The sequence below is a fragment of the Xenopus laevis genome, chromosome 6L (assembly GCF_017654675.1).
Source record: "Xenopus laevis strain J_2021 chromosome 6L, Xenopus_laevis_v10.1, whole genome shotgun sequence".
In the NCBI taxonomy this organism is placed as follows: Eukaryota; Metazoa; Chordata; class Amphibia; order Anura; family Pipidae; genus Xenopus; species Xenopus laevis.
Window position 1 is genome coordinate 55,284,336 of NC_054381.1, and position 24,030 is coordinate 55,308,365.

Here is a 24,030-nt window from a genome sequence, read left to right on the forward strand (position 1 = left end):
ATCGTTCCGAGAAAATCGCGGTCTCACGATGAGGATCAGATCTTTTAAAAATCTCAACATCTATGGCCAACTTAACACAGATCATGCAGGAGTCTTGATGGAAACCACTAAATAATCAAACATTTAGGAAGAGCTGTTGCAAAGCACAGAGTGAGCCCTTAGTGACTGGGATGCATACCTGCCTTTTTGTGCATAAATACAAGGCAAACATTTCTCATCTGCACTAATAATGCCAATATATGACAGCATGTACTAAGCCTGTTACATTATTCTGTTTAAGAACTACAGGAAATAAAAGTGATGTATGCCGTATTCCTGGTATAAAAATCAGAAAAATAATTACGGAAATGATGAGGAAGCCAGATTTATTTGCACTTCTTGTCCATAAACACTGTGTTATTACTCTCTTATTTTGCTGTAATGACGCGAGCTTGAGAACATTTGTTCCAGTTTTTCGGGTTCATACTGAAGTTACTAAAATAAGAATCAACATCTGCTGCTGAGAAAATATTTGTATGCATGGCTGTTCCACGGAGCATAAACTATTCCAATTACCATTCATTTGATTATGACAAGAAGCACATTTTTGTTGCACTGGATCTAGGGTGAAACTCTTGTTAAAATAAGCAGCAAAGAAGGCACTGGTGGGTTTTGTAGGTCTTTAACATCTAAAGCTCTACAAGTAGAGGTGCCACACAATCTCTTCATAACAGTCATACATAAATCCGATAAGAAGCACGGCTGATTAATACGGAGTCATTGTGTGCACTCCAAAATGAAAGGACAACTAAGGGTTCTTGCAGATGAGCATTTCTTCATGCACTCCCTTGCTGTGGGTTGTATATGTGTTCCACCAATAGGGAATGCATGAATCAAGGCAGCCCATTATTTTCAATAGCGGCTGTACTCACTGAACCACATGAAATGCAAGTGGAATGCAACTTGTTGTGTTTTAGTTTCAATAGAGTGAGGGAAGTACCCCAGTGGGTGGAGACTGGGTGGCTATAAAAAGGGAGACTCCTATAGAGTAGAGTAGAGTAGAAATTTGTCATGGGAAGGACCCAGAGGCTACCCCATTGGTCAGGGCAGAAGAGGATAGGTAGAGCCAGAAGGGAAACCGGTGAAGGGTGTGAGACTTCTGCTGGAAGCACCTAGCTAGGGCTGTGTCATTTACTAAAGTGCATTGAAAGGAAGTATCGATCTGAACCCTGTGAAAGTGTTTCTGCTTGTGACTAGACTAAATGTGACACAGGTAATAAAAAAAGTTTGGTTCAACTGCTAATCTCCGCATCTTGTATTTACACGCAGGTCCCCAGTTTTGTACCAAGCTCCAAAACATACCTCTCCTAGGGGCCTATTATGCTTATCCATTTCACGAAAAAGAATTTCAAATAAAAATCTGTGTAATTATCAATCTTTGTACTCATTTTCAGTAACCGCGACAACTCCGGTGTAACTGTAATTTTCCTATGGCAAAATAAGGGGTTCATTCATGATGGCTTTTCATGAGTTATTTCCTAGAGTAACTTCTGCAGGAACTTGCTTGCTGTTTGAATTTTCCCCATTGACTTTAATGGATTACACTAGGTCTGAAGCAACAATGGCGTCAAATCTGACATTCGGTCAGCGCACACACCTTGATGAATTCTTCATTTAATTTACGCAAATTTTTAGATTGTTTTTTTTTCTGTGAGATTCGTTTTACACAGCATAATAAATAGGCCCCCTAGTGTGTGTATAATTCCAGTAGTCTATAAGCTCCACTAGGGCAGAAGAAGATTAAAGAATTTTAAAATGATTAGTGCACCGACTCATAAAATCAGTCGGCCACTAATCTGAATAGAGAAGACCTTCATTCTGAATTCAACAATAATTTAGGCAGCACTAATTAACCCTTTTTGAATAATTCTAGAAATCAGCATTTTAAAAAATAATCATTAACGGCACACAGGCCCAGATTTGTGGAAAGTCCACCAAGGCACGCACCTAGGGTGGCGGGATATTAGAGGGCGGCATTCTGCCCAACCATGCCCACATTGGTTAAAAAACTCTGGGGATTTGCAGGAGATACAATAATTGTTTTAAATTTCCCATGCGCCAATACCCATTGATGAAAATTTTAATGAATAAGGGGAGGGGAAGGGCCACGAACGGTAGTGGGCCTAGGGGCTCCCGCTATGTAAATCCGGCACTGACAACATAGCAAAGTTAGCATTTTTTTTAAAATTTATTTCACAACATCTTTATTTCCTGCTACAGGTATGGGACCGGTTATACAGAATGATCAGGACCTGGGGTTTTCTGGATAACAGATTTACCTTAATTTGGATCTTCATACCTTAAGTCTACTAGAAAATCATGTAAACATTGAATAAACCCAATAGGCTGGTTTTGCCTCCAATAAGGATTAATTATATCTTAGTTTGGATTAAGTACAAGGTACTGTGTTATTATTACAGAGAAAAAGGAAATCATTTTTCAAAATCTGGATTATTTGATTACAATGGAGTCTATGGGAGATGACCTTTCTGTAATTCAGATCATTCTGGATAATGGGTTTCCAGATAACGGAACCCATACCTGTACTTATTTTCCAGCTCATGCCATGGACTGTTAGTGAGTGAGTGGTGAACTATGTACTGTATTTAGTACAGAGTTAACGCATATTAGTTGTAGCTTTTATAATTGTGTTAATGCTCTTGCCTTTTCTCTGTTTTATAATGTATTTGTGGATGCCATAAAGCAAGGGCTGAAAGTATAATTTATAACAATATAAAAACTCAGCAGCAGTTGGACAAGACAGCAGCTGCAGGATGAAATGTGGAGAAATGGTCGCTCTATTCATCAACATTGCTCACAGCGCTTAGCAGCTAACACCAGTCAATTACTGAGCAATAAAATTGGTTCCTGTGTCCCTTAGCTTCTACCATCATTCTCGTTTTTATCTTAATAAAACAAAAGCCTGCCAGGTGACTGATGTGGCACTTCTGGAACTGGATAGAATACTGTATACAATGCATACCTGGTTGGTAAACCTACTCTTGTCACACAGCACAGTGGCATAATGTGGGACATTTTACTTGCCTGATGAAGTCAAATATCAGTTAATACAATTAGTCACCTTGTGTATAACATGCAACATGTCACAAATAAGCAGTATATTGAAATTTTGCACCACTTACTCCAGTTTTGCAGCCGCATACAATTAAGCAACTTTCTAAAATCATTGAGAGAACTATCTGCCCTCCTGTGGTTTAAAGGGAACATAAACATTTAGTCTTGGCTGACCACATTAAGGCAAAAGGGTCCAGTGGCTCACTTGATGCAAGTAATGAAATATACTTGGCTTTGTAACCCACTTTGGGTAAAGAACGACTAATAAATGGTGGTTATATCACTTGGAAGCACTAATGATAATGTACTCATAATTAATTTTAGGACACCAATGTTCAGTGGTCACTCGGAACTAGCACTTTATTTTGGGTTGTAGATGATAGGCACCCTCTTACATGTCCCTAGTACTGTATGATCCAGAGCCAAGTTATGCCCACATGTAAATATTAATGTAGATGTAATCAATTTCCACAATGTTTAGGAGATTGGGGTCCCTACGCTACAGCCTTTAAATGTAGTTTTAATTTCAGTTCATGTCCTATATCATAACATCGTAAGCAGATAAATACCACACTGAACATTAGATATCAAAGTGGCATGTGCTTCATCCAATGCCTGGACACTCTTAGAAAATACACAGAAACAAACTTAAAATACAGCCTGAAAGAAGAGAAGTCAAATTTACAAGAGTAAGCACATTGTTGGAAAAGGGCAGCAAAATATAACAAACCAAAATGTGATCATAAAAATACATGAATGTTTAATAGGGTCTTTGTAGTAACTTCTACAGTATGTTTAAAGTTATGCTAAAATGCACTTTGTTGCTTGGTTCCTAATATTGATATCTAAAACCCATGCAGAACATGCTGTAGATCAAACACATGGAACCTATTCTTAACATGACAGCAACATTTAAAGTATCGGCTGAGTCCCTAGGCACAGAATAGTAGAAACGTCAGTCAAAGCAGGCACATGTTGTATTCTCCTTCATTTGGAAGCAGAGAAAGCAACTTTGGGCAGGTGCGAGTGAGTAGTTCCAGCAGCAGACTGTTGGTCTATTTTATTTTACCCAAAAACTTCTTTATATGCATGCCTCAACAAAATTACTATTGTCCCGCAACACCTATATTTCCATGCCAATTTGGAATCATGAATATCAAGTCATCCTCTGCTCAATGGTTATTAACATAATCACATAAGTGGTTTCCAATATGAATTGCATCTGATTAGTCAAACAAGAGACTGCAAAGTCTTACTGATTGATCACACTATTGGCCATACACCGGCTCATCCTGCATGGTATCCAACTGCCAAAGGCCTTGAGGATTGGAAGATCAGCAAGTAAAACTAATATTTTCCTCTCTCCTGGGACTGAATTATCATTCATTCACTTTTTACACACTGTATGCATAAATATACTTATTAAAAAATAAAACTTTTTAACAGTACTATGTTATTTGTGGGGATTCCGGAAATTCTGCACGCCACATTTTTTGGGGTCATGACGAAATGCCCAAAATTACATACCTCCTCCAAGACTAATAATAACTGTAATCATTGCCTTAAAGGACAAGGGAAGTTAATTGAGAAGCTGAAACTTTAGGCTAGTGCAATAAGGTAATTATATAAAATATGGCGTTTTTAGCCCTATTGATTTTTAGGGTTTAGTTCTCCTTTAAGAAAACCAGCAATGCTGGCAAACTGAAAAGACAATTTCTGAGTTCTATATAACACAATGACCAATGTGCATAGGAATTAATGTTTTTATTTTTAGGCACTAATATACAGAGTGTGCATCCTGTGTGCAACTGGATTTATTCTAATAAAAAAAGCTATATAATCTGAAGCTGGGATAAAGGGATCTATATCAAGAATTTGTATCAAGAAGGTTGTATCTGGTATAGTCTAGACTACATTGCTGAAAGACAGAAGCAAATATGGTGCCTATTTCTAATCATCAGAATTGCATAAACCAATGGAATGGGCAATTCCTTTGCCAAAAAACTCTTGGGATCTCCATGGCTCCAATGGGTAGAAGACACAGTAGGCAAAACACCTAAAAAATATTGATATCTTACTGTGAAGAGGAATAAGATGACTGTGTCTATCATGCCCTCTGTTTCTAAATAATCCTTTTATTTCTTTTTATTTCTCAGGAAAACAGCTTCCTTTCTTCATTTCACAAACCGTTCTGTTGGCAGAAGAATAAAGGCAAGGCATCAAGACATGTACAACCTTTGTTTGTCAGTGGACTTGCAAAATCATTAACTCCATACTTCACTTATTTCTTTCAGCCAATTGGGAGAAAAGGCAGCTGGAACTGCATATACCTTCTTTCCAAATGACTTCATATTCTTTCCCCTGTTTGAAATAGATTATCTATTTCCAGGCCCGGATTTGTGGAAAGGCCACCTAGGCCCAGACGTAGGGCGGCATGATTTTAGGGGACTGCATGCTACCCAATCACACCCACATTGGTTAAAAACACTGGGGATGCACTGGAGATACAATAATTTTTTAAGTTCCCATGTGCCAATCCCCATTGCTCTTGTCCAGTTGATGAAAATTTGCACGAATAAAGGGGAGGGGACAGGGGCGACGAACAGCAGTGGGCCTAGGGGGCCCACTACGTAAATCCAGCCCTGTTTATTGATGTCCACAGAAAAGAAGTTATATTATCTTTCATGCAATAACAATTGTTATAGACACTTCAAATGCAATGACAGACTTTTAAAACATCTGTTTTTTCACCTTTTCCCAAGAGTTTTAAAGCAAAATTGAGTTTGCAGCAAAATAAAATGTAATTTGCAGAATTTATCATTTTCTTAAGCCTTGCTTTGTGATGAATATTTCCATAAAAACCTGGGAATTTGAAGCAGACTTTGGAGAAAAGATTGGTCAACAGGTTTATTTTCATCTGATCAAAGCGGGTAAACATTTTTTGTTGAAAAAACCCCCAGAAAATTGCACTTCATTGCAGAAATGCCCCAGTTATTTGATAGCCATGTAATGTCAGACATACAGTAACTCCACAATATAACTATTGTTAGAGAACAACAGGAAGGAAGGCATAGTGCTGGCAAGTTGGAGCCCAAATGGACAAAACTCTAGGGTTTTATAAGTACACAGTAGTATTTCAGCCCTGGGAAATGTGATGCAGGCATTCAGCACTGGGAAGTGTTATGTTTTCCACTTAAAGTGGGAGGGAACCGATGTATGTCTAATTTATAAAAAAATATATGATTACAGCAGTAATTCATCTAGAGTGGAAGGCAGGGTACAAAGTGCAAGAAAATTTGCCTTTTTTTGCACACTGCATTCAAATCAAGGCCCTGGTCAGCAACACTGAAAATCTACATGACGTTTGAAACAGCAGACCCCTTAAAACTCCACTAATGGATAAAAAGACAATGGAAACTACTCAACCCCAGTGTACTTTCCATAAAGAAACGTCAATATAAAATACATGTGGATTTAAAACACCCCTTTATTTAATGAAAACAAAGAGCAAAAATATGAGAAACCAAAACAGCTCCAATGTTTATACTAGAAATGGCTACTTTTATTGAAGCCAGTGTTTTGAAATTTTTACAGTTAGACAATATTATGTCAAATAGTGGGTCACTGCTATAAAACCCAGCTAGAAGGGCTGTACTGAGTTGCAATCAATGCCACCCAGCAGTGCCTGGTCACGTCACTATCAGTAATTGTATTGTTTCACCCCAACATGGACAAGGAGCAATGGATAGGTACCCTTTAATTCCTCTAGTCATTATTAAAGATCACAAAGCCAAGTGGTGGCAAGGAAGCAAGAATTATTACTGTGGAAACGTTTTATCAAACAAAATACAAAACTAGTGTTTCCAGGTTACAGCTCTCTTTAAATGCTTTAGCCCTTAAAAACATGTTGGAGTATACAGAAAAAAAGGCAGTTTTGGTCCCCCGTTTGGCTGAAGTAAATGTGCATTGGTTGCTATAAAGTTTGCAGTTCTGTTACTATAAAGTTGGTTCTGTCCTGACAGCATTTGTGCAACTGGATCAGCTGCACAAGGCAGTCAGATTTCAAAGGGTTTTAGATTTCAAATTAATTCTTGTGATCAACAACTTGTGATGACATTTCTTTACAACCTTGTTGAATTATTGATTAAAAATAATTCTTTAATATTTAATGACAAGAATTCACATTTCATCAGCGAGGCGCTGCTATGTCACCGCTAGCACAAGAAGCAGCCGTTGTTATTTATCAAAGGAGATTTAACATCCCAGAAGATAAAGCTCATTACTGGCAGTTCCGCTTTCTGTTGATATAATATTACTAATAACTGTACCAAACCTACAACATTTATTTATTTATTTATTCATCCCCTGATATAAGTTAGATTCAGATACAACTCAAATAATGCTTATACCCTTATGGTAAATGTACTTTCTCATCCTCCCATTAAACTCCCATGGTTTCTAAGGTACATTATGTTATGAAGTTTAATAAATAGGCCCCCATAGTCTGTGCTGTTGTCACTTACCTAAGCTTAAGTATATACATACTCGGTGATTGGAAAATTACACTAGGTTATTTGACTGTTATTGGTTGCGTAGTAGTGTAGTTTTTGTTAGTTTTTTTGTTTTTTTATTTACTTATGTATCCCTCTCTGTCTTGGGTTTGTAGAGGAGAGAGTGGTCTCTATTGAATATTGAATTCACATTTATCTCAACAATTCATTTGTATTCTGTAAGTTTACTGCACAAATTCGATAAAATTCTTTACAATTAAATTGAAACAAAAAAAACAGAGAAATAAAAAAGATGGTTTAGCAATATACTTTATATTGCTAAACTGAGCTTCAATGCCAATACTCAGCTTCAGTGATGACAGAACCATATCTATTACTCTGGATTCTAGATATCTGTTCTTACCAGCTAACTAAATTAAACTCCAGCTTAAATATGTGTTAAATATCTATTATTTTCCCCTAATGACAATCTATAAAGAAGAATGAAAGAGCATGCTAATGAGCTGTAAAATACTAACGTTTCTTTCATAATACTGGACCTTTCAGGAAAATGTGAGAACATCATAGCATAATGATCCACAACTATAAAACTATGATCTAAATAAAATTTAGCTTTCATTATACTTTCTAAACCTAATGTGTCATTGTCACCTTTAATAAAACTTTTTTAAAAATGTCCCCTTCCTTATGTCTGTCCTCATATCAACTGGTTAAGTAGTCAAGAAGATAATACTTTATTGTTGCTGTCATTCATAACCACCAAGTTTGGCTACTTGACTCCTAGTACCTGGCTTTCTTGTGCAGATCATAAGAACTAGTGATGTGCAGGTCCCCTTTCGCTGCTCTGGCTGACGAGTGTGTCCTTTTTGTGCATGCGCGTTATTTTCAACAAGCATGCGTCCTTTTTGACGCATGCATGTTTATTGGGAGCTAAAACAGGAGAGGTTGCGCCGGGCGTCTGGCCGGCCTGGCCCGGCTCTGCGCCCCCATGTTTATAGACCCGCGGGAGCATTCAGACAATAGTCTTTGAAAATCTCTCACTGGAGGCAGAAGCCAGCACAGTAAGGTCACAGGCAGCAGCCCAGCAATTGTGTGCAGAAGTTGACCCAAACATGCCCGACCCACAGGTAAACCTTTGGGTTTCGGGTCAGCCCACATCTTCCACTATGCATGCTCCTGTTTGGCACGCCAAGCTGCTTTGCCTTTGGAGACCATTTTGTGGAGCACGTTTACTGCAGTAGGAGATGGAGTAGAGGCAATCGAGTCTGTCTGTGTTTCACTTTACTACTCCTCAAGTCATTCTAGCAACTGTTCCTACAATCGGCAATACATGCAGAGATATTATAGGCAGCCGACAGGAATCTTTTAACCTGTCCGATCTACCAAACTACCGATCTCCGCCAGATGAAAAATGTCGGGACTCCCCACACACGGTCCGAAAATTGTATGAATCCTCGTTTCATACTATCAGATCTTTGCGTCTATGGTCAGCTTTATCCTAGGCAGCTATCTCCCTTGCCTGGGGATATCACTACTTTGATCTGGTTCAAGGTTTGCCCAGTAGTTGGCAGTATTTAGAAAGATAAAAGGGAGAACACGTGCTCAGGGCTCTTTTCCTGGATCCTACCTTGAGGGGAAGTAGATACAGGGCTGGGTCTGAGCAGGGGACAGGTTCTGATTAGGGACAGTCCATTTAGCACCAGACGTTTTGTAATAGTGGCCCCAGGAGCAAAAGTTAGTTTAGCAGGAGTTTAGCAAGAGTCACAAATAAAAGCTGTATTATACCTCCTAAGAGGAACTAATCTGAGTGTAACCCAAAGTGTGAAGGATTTCCACTGATTATCTTGCATGTATCTGAAGATCTATGCTGCCTGATGGATGTGACCAAATCTACTGTCACTGTTCTATACACCAGTTCACTGCAATAAGTCTGTAATTCATTCCAATCTGGTTGGTCTGTATCCAGTTACCTGCTAGACTGAGAAGCTACAAAGTAATATTGCACTCCACGGGGAGTTGCATTGAGTTGTGCATAGCCTTAGGGTGCCTGATGTACACTGGTAGTAAGTCACACTATTTCTACACATCTCACACCTATGGGTGTGCTACATGAAGCAGCATTAAGTTTTATGGGCTTTTGTGGTCAGAGCAGTGGATGTGTTTGCAGGAAAGAACTATCCTTTCTTTAGAGGCAATAAGAGGTTAAACCCATAATAATTGACAAACACACTGCAGTCACTACCAATGTAGCAACTGTAAAAACTGCTTGCTAAGGGTCACCAACCATAGCAACCAGCCTACTCGATGTGAAGCAGATTCATTCAAAAGTAATAAATAATCAATACTATTACAAAAATACCCATCGACAGACAGTATTTTTTTTAACCTAAATGTAAAATGACATAAGTAAAATTTCAAAGCAAAATTAAAAGAAAAGGACAGGATGACAGTTCAGAATCACCATGGCAACAAAGTAACACTGTTAAAGGTATCTGTATAAGAAAGAAATAAAACACAAAATCCTTTGCAGCTACATTCATTACAAAGTTTCTATGGTGTTTAAATTATTTGTATATGTATTACTATTGTATTACATTGTTCACACCTGTGACACCTCTATTGGTGACACCCCTAAAGGCCTGTACTGTTCACACCTGAGACCCAGACTGAAACTGCCCACATTGTTCATCGGTTCACACTTTATACAAAATGCTAATGGGGCACCAGCACTGTGTCACTGTATGTAGTACATCTTAGACTGGTCCTGATAGGTTTCCCTGTCTCTTACTCTGTTCTGCCTTCCAGTGTGTGTGCCATATTTTGCCTGTGTGTGACATACTCTGCCTGTATGTGCCCTGCTCTGTCTGTATGTGCCCTGCTCTGCCTGCGTATTTGTTCTGGGGGTTTGTTAGCATTTGAAAATAAATTATTGTTAGGGGCCCCTAAGGTGTTTAAACATGTGCTGGGGGGTACTGTGTTATCCAAGGGAAAGGGGAGGCATATGGATTTAAGGGTATGTTTTAATATGACATACTTTTTTCACATATGAGTGATAAGTGATATCCTTGCAGTGAGCACCAACCATTTGGTTTTTTGGTGTAATACCACAATTAATGTGGACATGATCTTGTGGTAACATGGGTGTGGTTTAAAGTGGGTGTGGTTTAAAACAGGGAGTGATCAACACTGGCTTCCATTATCGGCCCTCCACTATGTAGGCCGCAAAAATTTCGGGCCCTCAGTACCACAGAAGTTGGACATTACTGATTAAGTGAATAAAGTACCCCCTATTGTAACATATAAGGATATTATAAGTTACAGAGGAGTGCCATATAAAAGCACGAGGCCAAAGGCTGAGATCATGGAACTCCAATGTGACTGCAAATATCCTCATATTTTGTAACAGGGGGTATGTTGTTTATAATAATACACAAGTTTCAGTGAGTCATGTGACAGAAATGACATCACTAAGCTCCGATTATAACCAATGACATCACTGAGCACAGTTTATAAGGATATAATTTACAGGATATTCATGGCTCTTGTGTATTATATGTATATAATACGCAAAAGCCATGAATATCTTGTAAATTATATCCTTATAAATAGTGAGTACTGATGTCATCAGTTGTAAACGGTGAGTAGTGATGTCATTTCTGTCACATGACTCACTGAAACTTGTGTATTATAATAAAGTAGTACCCCCTGTTGCAAAATATGAGGATATTAGGAGTTACCTTGGAGTTGCATGACCTGTATAAAAACACTCAACCTTCGTCCTTGTGTTTTTATATGGTCATGAAACTCCTCTGTAACTTATAATATCCTTATAATTTACAAGAGGGGGTACTTTATTCACTACATTACAATCCCCTGATCTATCTCATAAGTAATATTAATGTGTCTGCTTAAGAAATCAGTTTAAAGTGTTTCCCCATAAACATTAATAAATATATGTATCAAATTAAAATAGTGCATTGTAAATTATTGATTTGGTAATATGGTGCACAAATATATTTAAGGTGTAGTATAATTAAATGTCCGCAACTGATCAGTAGGCAGCGCTGTTTGCAATCTAACACTAAAATGGTTGCTATCTGTTATAGATATGCAGCACATTTTGCACTCATTCCCATCATTAAAGTTTATTATTTATTTCTTGAGGGAAGTGGCATAAAACATTGGCAGTGACACTTCAGAACAGCTTAGAACATGTACATGTGACATCAGCAAAGGTGAATTATAATTTAGCCAACCAATTAAATTGATGTTATTCATTGTAGGGAATCTTGAAACATTCTTTTCAGTCAAGGATAATAGGAAAACAGATACACATAGTTGACAATTAGTACAAGTATGGGATCTGTTATCCAAAAAACTTTGAATTACGGAAAACCATCTCTCATAGACTTCATTTTACGCAAAAAATCACATTTTTTTTAAATGATTCCCTTTTTCTCTGTAATAATAAAACAGTACCTAAGATTAGAATTAATTCTTATTGGAAGCAAATCCAGCCTATTGGGTTTATTTAGGGGCCGATTCACTAACTTCGAGTGAAGGATTCGAAGTAAAAAAACGTCGAATTTCGAAGTGTTTTTTGGGCTACTTCGACCATCGAATGGGCTACTTCGACCTTCGACTACGACTACAACTTCGAATCGAAGGATTCGAACTAAAAATCGTTCGACCATTCGATAGTTGAAGTACTGTCTCTTTAAGAAAAAACTTCGACCCCCTAGTTCACCATCTAAAAGCTACCGAACTCAATGTTAGCCTATGGGGAAGGTCCCCATAGGCTTTCCTAAGTTTTTTTGATCGAAGGATATTCCCTCGATTGTTGGATTTAATTGCTTCGAAACGTGCGATTCAAAGGATTTAATTAACCCTCGATATTCGACCCTTGGTGAAACGGCCCCTTAATGTTTAAATCATTTTCTAGTAGGTTTAAGGTATGGAAATCCAAATTATGGAAAGATCCGTGTTACAGAAAACCCCTGGTCCCCAGCATTCTGGATAACAGGTCCCATACTGGTATTTCTTATGACAAAGCACCAGCACAGCAATTATTTTCCCCATGCTATACATTTTGTCATATATTTCGAATGCTAAAGCAACTATCCCATAAAAGCTGGCCATGTCAGTAAGTGCACTGTACTCTATGATTACATGTCTACCCCAGGGACTGTGCCAGTACTAAATGCAGAATCATATCACCTTGCCAGAAGCAGCATATGAACCAAGTCTCAACAAAACATCATGAAAAATGTGCCAGATGGGATGCCCAAGTGTGCAGACCCTCTATATTCTGGGATATTGGGAAAGGAGATGAATATGTGCAGCAAATGTCACTGATTACTTCAGCAGAAACAAGGGCAGCATTGCACTTCAATTCATACTTTTATTTATACATTTATACTGCTCTGTAACTAGTGTCATACAGTATTCTGTGCATTTTAACTCCCTCCCACATTATACTTACATTTAAACAAAACTCTCAAGTCACTGAGGCACAAACAGTCACATTCAGTATATCTGAAAGTAGTGTCAATCAATTGTGCTTTTTAGCGATGCTGTTGGTCTTTACAGCTTTTAAGGGTTGAGGGGATCCGTAATGCAATGCGACGCTGGAACTGGGGACCACAATTGTTCATACGGTTTTAATGAAAATACTGAATGAACATCTGTTTGAGTTACGCTAAGGCTGCAGACACATGGAGCATGTACAGGCATTTATTATTTAAAACACAAATACATGTATAAGGAATATATAAATGCAAATGAGTTTTTTTATACATTTTACAATATTTCCCACTGTAATATTAATTAGAACAATGAAGTTCTATGAAATGTTACATGCTGTGTTTTTAAAAAAAAAAAACTTTGGATGCAACAGATTGAAATAAATGCTTCTAAGTAATGCTCAATTAAATGTGCCTTGTCCAGTTTTGTACGCATTTACATTGCATTCAGGAAGCATTAAAAATGCATCTAAAAAACATGAATCTTGCACACCTGTTTATGAGCTGTTACATACAGCGAAAGTTAGCCCTGAAGCATTTGGTCACAAATGTACATTTAAATCTATTTGAACAGGCACCAAGTTCAGAATTTAGACACAAATCCTCTTCAAGCTAGTGCTTAGGTAAAAAAAAATGCATTTTTCCAAACAGGGTTAAAGTGGTTGTTCACCATTAAATTAACTTTTAGTATGATGTAGAGAGTGATATTCTGAGACAATTGGTTTTCATTTTTTATTATTTGTGTTTTTTGAGTTATTTTGCTTTTTATTCAGCAGCTCTCCAGTTTGCAGTTACAGCTTTCTGGTTACTAGGATCCGAATTACCCTATCAACCATGCACTGATATGAATAAGAGACTGGAATATTAGAAGGAGAGGGCCTGAATAGAAACGAGGAATAAAAAGTAGCAATAACAATATGTTTCTAGCCTTACAGAGCATTTGTTTTTTAGATGGGGTCAGTCAACCCCATTTGAGAGCTAGAAAGAGTCAGAAGAAGAGGGGAAAAAAATCAAAAACTATAACAAATAAATAATGAAGACCAATTAAAACGTTGCTTAGAATTAGCCACTCTATAACAACCTAAGAGTTAACTTAAAGGAGAAGGAAAGGCTAAAACTAAGTAAGCTTTATCAGGAAGGTCTATATAAATACACCAGTAAACACTGCAAGTAATGCTGCTCTGAGACCTCTGCCAAAAGAAACACAGCATTTCTTTCCTTCTATTGTGTACATATGGGCTTCTGTATCAGACATCCTGCTGTCAGCATAAACCTCCAGGGCTTGGGCATGAGCATGCACAGTTTGCTCCTCTCTCCGTCTCCCCCTCCATCCTCCCCTCTGCTGTAATCTGAGCCCAGAGCTATGAGTGAGCAGGGAGAGACTCAGGCAGGAAGTGATGTCAAACCAAGCTAATATAGCAGCCGCTATCCTAAACAAACAGAGAGAGCTTCTAGAGCATTCTGCAGAATAAATATAGTGTTATAGCTTGCACTATTGTGGCTAATTTATTGGCAATAAACTGCTTCAGTAGCTTTCCTTCTCCTTAAAAGGTGAACCACCCCTTTAATTAGTGCTTTTATTGGAATATATATATATATATATATATATATATATATATATATATATATATATATATATATATATATATATAGAATAATGTGCTCCCTTTTATAAATATGAGACATCACCATGCAGTTCTATTTATACAATAGGATCTGCTATTATACAGGTCATTGAACTCTGAGAAAAATAACCTAAATTTCTTAACCTGCATTATGTCAAAACTAGGATTTGTAAAGCACAATGTGACATTCAGCTCTTGTTGAGATTCACTTTGTAATATGGGCAGTCAGAGGTAGTGATGTGAGGGTGTTCTGAAACCCATGGGTCAAAAGAGAGTGATAGCAGCTAGGATTTAGACAGGTGTCAGGTCCTCCACCAGGGAGGATAGACATCTTTGGCAGTATAGAAGTGCAGTTCAACAACACCCTCATGTGCTCCTTCCACCCATCCTGCTGAAAGAGGGTCCAATGTAGCTCATGCTCTAAGCTTCTAGTTGGTAACAATCTTTGGCATAGGCCCCCAAGCCTTGGCAATCATTCCTTCAAGCTGTGGCAAAGAAGAGAACCCCAAACAAACCTCTGCTCTCGACTCCAAGCCAAATTAAAGAATGGGTGGGCAGGAGGCTGACTGTGCTGACTTGAACAAGCCGAAACCCCTCTCTCCCTCCACTAATTAGTACCCTCTGCAAACTCCAGACTCATGACCTTCGTCTGAGCCTGCATACCTCTACCGTGTCCATAGCTTTCCACACTAGCACTTGATTTATTAAAACCTTACTTGGCTGCTTTCAATAACCAACCGATTTTACCTTACATTTTTGCCTGACCCACTTTCTACCCCAGATAATGCTGCTTGCCCCGACCCAGTCAAAGTCTCATTATTGCTGCTCAGCCCCAGTGTCAGCCCCTTAGCATTTATTCTTTGGCCTCCCCTCTGATGTCACCAACGGAAAGAGGTAGAGCAGATGGATTGGGTATGGGTAGGAGAAGATTTGGTTCCAGGTGCAGGCCAACACAACCTGCTCATCACTTTGTAGAGGATGATATACGTTCAGTACCAAATCGAGAGCACAGTCTAAAGATCTCTGTCGCTAATATTTATTATTACCATTACTTTTATTAATACAGTTAGGCCCATAAATATTTGGACAGACAACTTTTTTCTAATTTTGGTTTTGTACATTACCACAATGAGTTTTAAATGAAACAACTCAAATGCAGTTGAACTACAAACTTTCAGATTTAATTCAGTGGGTTGAACAAAAAGATTGCATTAAAATGTTAGGAACTAAAGAGTTTTTTTAAAACAATCACTACATTTCAGGGGCTCAAAAGTAATTGGACAAACTAAAAATAAAATGTTAATTTCTAATACTTGGTTGAAACCCTTTTGCTGGCAATGACAGCCTGAAGTCTTGAACTCATAGACATCACCAGATTCTGGGTTTTCTCCTTTTAAATGCTCTGCCAGACCTTTACTGCAGCGGCTTTCAGTTGCTGTTTGTTTGTGGCCTTTCTGTCCGAAGTTTAGTCTTCAACAAGTGAAATGCAGCTCAATTGGGTTCAGATCAGGTGACTGACTTGACCATTCAAGAGTATTCCACTACTTCGCTTTAATAAACTCCTGGGTTGCTTTGGCTTTATGTTTTGGGTCATTGTCCTTCTGTATTATGAAACACCTCCCAATCAATTTGACTGCATTTAGCTGGATTTGAGCAGACAGTGTCTCTGAACACCTCAGAATTCATTTGGCTGCTTCTGTCCTGTGTCACATCATGGATAAACACTAGTGTCCCAGTGCCACTGGCAACCATGCACGCCGAAGCCATCGCACTGCCTCTGCCATGTTTTATAGATGATGTGGTATGCTGCAGGATCATGAGCTGTTCCACACCTTCTCCATACTTTTTTCTTGCCATCATTCTGGTAGAGGTTGATCTTGGTTTCATCTGTCCAAAGAACTTTTTTTAGAACTGTGCTGCCTTTTTTAGATGTTTTTTTTTAGCAAAGTCCAATCCAGCCTTTCTATTCTTGAGGCTTATGAGTGGCTTGCAGCTTGCAGTGCACCCTCTGTATTTACTTTCATGCAGTCTTCTCTTTATGGTAGACATGAATATAGATATACCTACCTCCTGGAGAGTGTTGTTCACTTGTTTGGCTGTTGTGAAGGGGTTTCTCTTCACCATGGAAATGATTCTGCGATCATCCACCACTATTGTCTTCTGTGGACGTCCAGGTGTTTTTGCATTGCTGAGTTCACCAGTGCTTTCTTTCTTTCTCAGGATGTACCAACCTGTAGATTTTGCCACTCCTAATATAGTAGCAATTTCTTGGATGTTTTTTTTTATTGTTTTTTGCAGCTTAAGAATGGCTTGTTTCATCTGCATGGAGAGCTCCTTTGACCGCATGTTATTTGTTCACAGCAAAATCTTCCACATACAAGCACCTCCCCCCCACTCAAATCAACTCCAGGGCTTTTATCTGCTTCATTGATAATGAAATAACAAAGGAATTGCCCACACCTGCCCATGAAATAGCCTTTGTGTCAATTGTCCAATAACTTTTGAGCCCCTGAAATGAAGTGACTGTGTTAAAAAAAGGCTTTAGTTCCTCACATTTTTATGCAATCATTTTGTTCAACCCACTGAATTAAAGCTGTAAGTCTGCAGTTCAACTGTATCTGAGTTGTTTCATTTAAAATGTATTGTGGTAATGTACAGAATCAAAATTAGAAAAAAAGTTGTCTCTGTCCAAATATTTATGGGCCTAACTGTAAGTGTTTTAAAATATCAGTTTAAAAGCTAGTGATAATATAAACATTAAGGCAGTATTCCATCAAAAGCACATACTGTAGCTGTTCATTCCTTGTTTTCAGTAAAGAAAATGATGATTATACATTGAAAGACATGTGTCAACATGTTAAGCTGAGTTCTTTCAGTTAATAGTTTTGGCAGTTTCCTTCCCCAGAATCCATTTGAACTAGCTATTATTTTCTAATTATCACTTTATTTACATGTATAAAGTGCTTCTGAGTTCCATAAAAAAAACAACACCGGTCATGGGCACTAAGTATTTGGGAGCATTTGAATGAAAATGGCTAGGGGTGAAATAACCATAAATAATGGTTTATTAAATAATTATATAATTATATAGCCAGTCATTCTGCAGCTTGTCAGGGGAAAAAACCCATGATCCCCAGACCTGGTAGACCTTATCCCCCGGCACGGTCACCACAATGAGAACTGCAGGCGTTGTCCTCTCTCCCCCCCCCCACCCCTGGTTGTTATGTAATAAACTGTACTAATTTCGCCCAGGAGTATTAACTCATAACAACTAATCAGCAGGTAGCATTGACTGGTCACCTGTTTAAAAGCAAACATCTTATTGGCTGCTATGGGTTACTGCTCCTGGGCAAATATAGTACCTTTTATTACATATGGGTTAGTGTTTTAAATATCTATGTAGTTTCCAGCAACTCAGAGTGGCTCACAGACAACAAACACTTGTTGAATTCATTCCCCCAGCTCTCCAGAATATCTCCCCTTCATAATGGAATCCAGCAAATAAAACAGTCACAGCAAAAGGCCTATTCATTACACTCAGGATGAACAAGGGTCTATACTGTCCCCTTAGACTTGGTCTAAAAAGCTGCAGGTGCTAAACATTATATTTATGGAGTTTTTAGTCCCTTTGAACATTTTAATGGTGTATTTTAATTCATGACAACCACTCTAAAAGTATCAAAAAGCAGCCACATTCTATCAAACTCTATCACAGCATTTTCCATCCATTAGGTGCATTACTGACATAGATCAGTCACTTGCCATCAACTGTGCTCGCCTTGTCATTTAACAAAGGGTTGAGCTAATACACAGATAACTGTCACACGGAAAGTATATATCTCAATTCAAACATCAAGGACTCAAAGTAGAGTAATGCAATCATTATAAATAAGGTTTCACATTCTATTCCAAAATAAAGAATTACAATTCTTACATCCTCAAATTTCCAAATGTTTTCCCAACTTTGTTTCTTGTTTATATGTTACATTAACAGTTTACAAAAAGGTATAGGTATGTAATCTCTTATCTGTAGAAAGCTTTGGATTAGTGGAAAGCCATCTCCCATAGAGCTTATTTTAAGCAAATAATTCTAATTTTTTTATGTTATTTTCCTTGTTGTTAACTAAGTAACTAAGCTACGTAAATCCATATTTGAGGAGAAGCAACCTTTTTTTTCAAAGTTTTTTAGAAGACTCAATGTATGGCGATCCATATTACGGAAAATCCCCTTGTCCAAAAAAAAAACTAAAATCCCATGTCTCACATATCTGTATTTTCCCAAGCATATTACTTTAGTTCTGGCAATCTAGAATTTAAAGTTACAGTCAGATATCAAGATTTAGTATTGCTTCTATTAGACCTGGCCTCCTTTTTCACATGTACATATGACTCCCTCTGTTATATTCTCAGCAACTGGCCTGGTAGGGTAACACCATGGATTTAACCATGCCAATTATACCTATTTAAATGCTTATCAATTTAATAAAAAAAAAAAAAAGAATAGGTGCCCCAGTTTATTAAAATCTGATTAGTAAATCAAGCAAATGTATAATGAGCAACATCCCCAGCATATACTGTATTTAAGCAATGGTTTGATGAAACAAAGTACCAGAAGAAATACAGGGAAATGAGCAGCATACCCAAGGTCACTTGAGCACTTGACTTCACACCAGTAAGCTATTGAATAGCTCTGACAAACACATTAAAATGCAAGACTCATATGCCATTATCTTTTTGTTCTTCTCTTTCTAATACAAAAATAGCTCTTGCTGTAAATTAAAAACCAGATGGCTTTTAATTCTCCATTGTGTCCCCTCTATCCAGCAGATAGACATTGCTTAAGCTACCAGGCAATAACCCAGTGCCTTACTAGCATCTTGTACCTATAAATCTACTGGTTTATTCTGCACATTAAGGAACTCTTCTGCCAAGAAACAAGGAGCTACCCAAGCGCTACTGTGCTGATTCCCCCTCTACTAGAAGCAGTGCTTTATTCAAAAGCACTTTATTCAAAAGCACAGTGCTTTTTGTCATTAAGAAACCTGCAATGCTTAGCTTAGCAGAGTTTTGCAGAATCTCAGGGTTAAAAGACTTTGCAAGGAGCAAATACAGCAATAATCAGGGTCTCTGTTAATAAGCATCGCGACATGTTTTATAAGTGAACATTTAAAATCATTAAATATTAATGAGACCAGCTACACAATGCAAGGGCCTGCAGTTTCACTGGCAACCACACAGTTAAATGGTAATGCCAAATGATCTGGCCAACTACCTGTGGCCTTGGGCTTTAGTACTAGGTTATTGGAAAACAATGCCCCAGATCATGGTTAGTGCTTGTGATTACCTGAATAAATCCTTGTTAATAACAGAAATCAGCTTGCAGGATATAACATCTGTCCCTGTATTATACACAGACAAGCAGCTCTATGCACTTTCTCTTCTCAGGAAGAAAAGAAGCTACACTGCAGACCCGATTGTTGTATAGTATATGCCCATTACACTGGCATTTTATGGGATTTTTTTTTTTGCTCTTCCGGCAGCCTGAGTCAGTGGCTCATAAGAAAAATATATATTGCAATTAGCCTCAAGCAAAGAAAGTGAAAAATGAAGTGCAGCCCTGCATACAATAAACTGACATTGCAACTAGAATGCTGACTACAATAGCATCACAGCAGACGGGTTTAATAATATCTTTAAGGGGGCTGAATGCACAGAATAAGCTACCCACCATTAAGGACACCAGATGCTTACCTAGAAGAACAGGCATTTGCAATGGTCTAATACTTATATACATATTTAAAGTGTGAATTGCTCTGTCTTATCATGTTCATGTCTTACATTCCAACAAGCTGTTTGGTTTGCTTGTTAATAATGTTAATGACAATATTATTAATAGTATTAATAATGATTGCAGTGCAATGCAGGGCAGTATTACCATTGTTAGTAAAGCAGCTTCTAGCTATAAATCCACATATATGGACAGATAATTACCTGAATTCTGATCAGATAAAGGAGAAGAAAAGAAAGCGGAGATGTCTCTGGAATCCTATTGATAAATCGATTCACAATTTAAAGCAGCTGATGTGCACATAGGAAGCTAGGGGCTGCACAAAGAAATGAAAGTAGCAAGCAGTGACTTATATAGAAAGTACATAGAATGAATGGAATCTCACCTGGCAGTTCATAAGCAGCCTGCTCCCAGAATAGCAGGTAGTCACGCTCCAGTAATGCACCCACATACACACGTATCCCTGCTCCTCCGTATATATCAATCTCTCTGTTCTGTATATTTCCAGCCATAGACTGATCCACCCCCCCAGCACAGTCTGCAGCTCAGGAGGCCAATAGTACCGGTATTCTGGCATGAATCACACAGCAGCCGTGGCCAATCACTGGGAAGGCTTTGGGCTTTGAGTGTAGTCTCCCAGAGATACTCACAGATCAGACGCTGCTGCCTCTCTATAACATCATACAGGCATGGGAGAGAGCCTTGTACATTGTGTCCCAGTCAATGACAGGGTTGCACTGGGTGAAACAGGGGCTAGGGGGAATTACAGATGCTTGGAGTTTTGCACTGGGATGATAGAATTGGCTTAATAAGCTCTTGCTTAAAGGAACAGTAACATCAAAAAATGAAAGTATCAAGTAATTTTAATATAATGTACTGCTGTCCTGCACAGGTAAAAATACTTTCTTTGCTTCAGAAAGATTACTATAGTATAATAATTGCTATTTAGCCACATGGACAGCCATTCAGTCTGAAGAGAATTATAAAAGGCACTGGTACATAACAGAAAGCTTCTGTATGATTCTACAGTGCTTATTTGTTATCTGCTATTTCATTTTTTGGTGTAACTGTTCATATAACTATAGGGGCCCCTACTGGTTAATCTGCCCTGCAGCTTTAAGGCCCCCACCTTTTTCTTAGAGTGATCTGCCAGGAGAGGTGTGACAGCTTCCTGCTACACTGCTATATAGTGTGTGTAAGGAGTGGCCTCTTCCTCTTTCGCCTCTGGATGCTGATCCAGCTGGGTTTCCATTCAACTGATGTCACTTGCCTAGCGCATAGTTCACTAAACCTTGTTCCTATTTTATTAATAACCTCCTGGCACCCAAGTCTTTTGTTATTGCACAGTAGCCTGTGGGAGTTGTAGTTACACTACACCACACCTTTAATCTTCCATATAGCGAAGGCCCTAACCTGAAGTGTTAGAGTCACGTGTAACCCATGCTCTAGTGCACTAGCTGGTGAATTAACCCCGTATGGCCCAAATAGGTGTTACATAACCATTCTGGAATTGCTGGAGCTTTTCTGTAGAATTTTCCTTGCATGGCAATGTTTTACATAGGTTTCTTTGACAAAGGTATAAACATGGCTAATATGTAGCCCTTTGGTTGAGCTATAATGATATGATCCCTAGATATTCCTATGTAAAGGGAAGAGGTGTCAAGTACAAACCTGTTATTTTGGTTAGGATGGGATGCCCTATCCTGTAAAAGTGCCAAATTAGATTAGCAGATGAGGCTGCTGAACCATTGGAAACTGCAACTTGTCTTCAGTGACTTTTCTAAGGCTTTCTGTTGGCCAATGTCCTTTGCCTATGGGTTGCTGTGGGGCACACTCACAGCAAGGTGTATATATATATAGGTATCAAATATATATAAAAGTACATTTTCTTATATCCCTTTGTATGCTCATATTGTACCCTCAGGATCTGTGGTGTTGCTAGAGGCCTTGTTTAAAAATTTAGATAAAGCTGCTCAGAGTTGCTGCCACTAGACCTAACAAAGGGTGCATTCCTTGAAATGTGTCCCTATTACTTAAACTGGAGGAAACAAATTATGTTTCATCGGGCAAAAAGTTTAAACAGTTTTTGAAAATATTACAGTTGGTTGTGTTAGCTAAAAACGTGCAAATCGCCCTAGTAGTGTCCTAGATAATTTATGGGGGGGGGCAGGGGGCTGTGGAGCTTCAGTCTGTATAAATTATACACATAGTAAATGACTAAGTGGGTACAACAGGGTATAACAAGGCAGCAGGGTGAGACTAGAAATGGACTACAAGGCATCAGGGAGTCACATTAAAGGGGTTGTTCACCTTTAAATTAACTTTAATTATATATAGAGTAGAGATAGTCTAAGACAGTTTACGGTTTCAGCAGTCTGGTTGCTAGGATCCAAATTACCCTAGCAAGCGTAAGAGCCTGGAAAATGAAGACCAATTGAAAAGTTGATTAGAATGAGCCATTCTATAACATACTAAAAGTTAACTTAAAGGTGAACCACCCCTTTAACAAAGAGAGCTTTTGTAATTCTCTTTCTCTCTCTGTAAATCTGCACAGTCCAACCACACATATACAAGGCTGCACAAGCATCAGAAACAGGTCTGGACTGGGATATAAAATAGGCCATGAAGTATAGAGAGGCCCATTACCACTAGACTCGTCAGGGCTACCATCAGCAGATGTTGGATAATAATTGTGGTGTCTACTCATGTGCATCGCTGTGGGGGTAAATTATATACTCATTACAACAATATTGTCATTTTCCCAGTCCCTAACTCCTGCAACTCACTGTCCCTACCTTCTACCCATTAATGAAATAATTTTCCTTCCCTAATCTCAGTGCTCTCCTCTGTAGCGCTCTGCTTTTTTTTAGCAAATGACTGCCATCCTGCCCACTCCATTCTTCCCTTTCTCTAGCTTAATGACAGTCACCACACAAACCCTCTACCTCTAGAAGCCAGGGGCAGATCAAACTGTAGGGAAAATAGAATATTTTAGAATCCTTACTGCCAAAGCTTTTAGTTAGAACATATTTGTGTGGTGCTTCAGAATTCTAAGGTATCATACTTCCTGTACACCTTTATATGAATAATGCACCTTAGTGCATCTTAAATGAATAACACTTTCAAATCCCTAATAATTCTGAAGACAGTGAGACAGTGGCTTGCCAGCTACTGATACATTTTAAATTTGAAGGGCTTATTAACCTCTCCCAGGGGCACAAGTGCAGAGTGATAAGGGGGGCAAGAGCGCATCTCTTAGTGCTCACTTCCAGAGCACTTGCACCCCAGGAGTTGCTGGTCTCTGTACTGAGAGCTGGATCAAAAATCCATCAGGAAGAACATCTTAGCTCTGTCCTTACATTGGAGCCCTGGTTGTACCTTCTGAAGCTCCCTAACATCAACGTGCAGTTTATTGGTGGATTGGGGGCTGGTGGAGGAATGCAAAGTGCCTCCCCTCAGCCCCATTTAGG

At 38.5% G+C, this 24,030-nt stretch overlaps 1 protein-coding gene across 3 annotated transcripts in view; it reads right to left on the reverse strand.

The window, feature by feature from the left end:
- LOC108718965 (transmembrane protein 108) overlaps positions 1 to 21,068 on the reverse strand; it is a 109,480-nt gene extending 88,412 nt beyond the window's left edge. For 2 of the 3 annotated variants that reach the window (XM_041566053.1, XM_041566052.1), the window contains exon 1: positions 20,946 to 21,068. The gene's annotated coding sequence lies outside the window, so the exon portion shown is untranslated. Of the gene's footprint in view, positions 1 to 5,192; positions 5,306 to 20,945 lie in introns of all 3 variants that reach the window. The other variant, XM_041566051.1, reaches the window with a different exon arrangement.
- Between the last annotated feature and the right edge of the window lie 2,962 nt (positions 21,069 to 24,030).